The sequence below is a fragment of the Verticillium alfalfae genome, genomic scaffold, assembly GCF_000150825.1.
Source record: "Verticillium alfalfae VaMs.102 supercont1.7 genomic scaffold, whole genome shotgun sequence".
In the NCBI taxonomy this organism is placed as follows: Eukaryota; Fungi; Ascomycota; class Sordariomycetes; order Glomerellales; family Plectosphaerellaceae; genus Verticillium; species Verticillium alfalfae.
Genome location: NW_003315032.1, coordinates 1,371,997 through 1,373,161, shown reverse-complemented (window position 1 = coordinate 1,373,161; position 1,165 = coordinate 1,371,997).

Sequence of the window (1,165 nt, the reverse complement as noted above, 5' to 3'; positions counted from 1 at the left end):
GATAGACCACGGCCCAGGAGGCCGTCGAACGATACGATGTCGAGTCCAAATGACGCGTTCGAGGCCCCATGGTAACGGTTCGCCACGGCGAGGTGCTGATTGTAGGCGGCGACCTGGCGGCGGTACAGCCACGCGCACCAGCCGAGGTACGCGGCCAACAGGGCAAAGATGCCTGCAATAATGCCGGCGGCAATAAGTCCAGCGTTCGAGCTACCCCCACCGTCGTCTCCGCTATTGTCGCCCTCGCTGGGCGTGTTGGCGTTGCCACCTGTGGCACCCGGAGCAGGTTGCGTAATAGTTGCCGTGGCGCCGCTCTCGGTGATCGTGAAGACGGGAGGCTTGCCTGTTGCGAAAGGTCCATCAGTGGCCGGTCCGCTGGAGGGCGTGGTGAGAGTCGCGCTGCCGTCCGCGTTGCCACCAATAACCTTCTGAACGGGCTCGGGGACGCGGTAGCCCCATGAGTTGGCCAGGACCAGATTGTCCGAGCTTATGTCGGCATCGTGATCGCCAGCGTTGAATTTATCGGCCCACTGTAGAGAGGAGGCGTTGAAGACATAGATGCCGGGCGAGTCACATGAAATATCTTCGCCGACATAGCCACCGACGAGAATCATCTGACCGTCGCGCATTGTGCACGTGTGGCCTGCTCGAGGGGCGGGGACGGAGGACGAGTCGCCGTTGTCGACGCGGATCCAGTGGAAGGCGGGAATGGTTAGGATGTACATGTCGTTGTATTGGGTTTGATTGTCCTGGTGCTGTTAGTATCCTATGGTGTATGGTCAAGTCACTGCGATACTCACAGTAGCCAGATCTTGGCCTCCAAAGAGGTAGATTTGAAAGCTGGACGCGTCCGGCGCGCTGGCAACGACGGCACATGGATTGACTCGAACTGGCGGCTTATCACCAGAAGTCTCCTGTTTGTACCACTCGGAGGTCTCAATGTCATATACATCCAGCTTTTCCATGTTCTCAGTGAGTTGTTCATTGGCACCCCCGCCGAGGCCGATCAAAACACCGCGCTTGCCCCAGCCGGGCACGAAGATGAGGACGGCATCGGCCCGCTCGGGAAAGTTTTCGCCCCCCTGGGTGCCGCCCTCGGTGATGTTTCGGTAGGTGCCGCCTTCGCCAGCGCCGGAGCTGTGCAACGTGTCGACGCCAGTGTTGG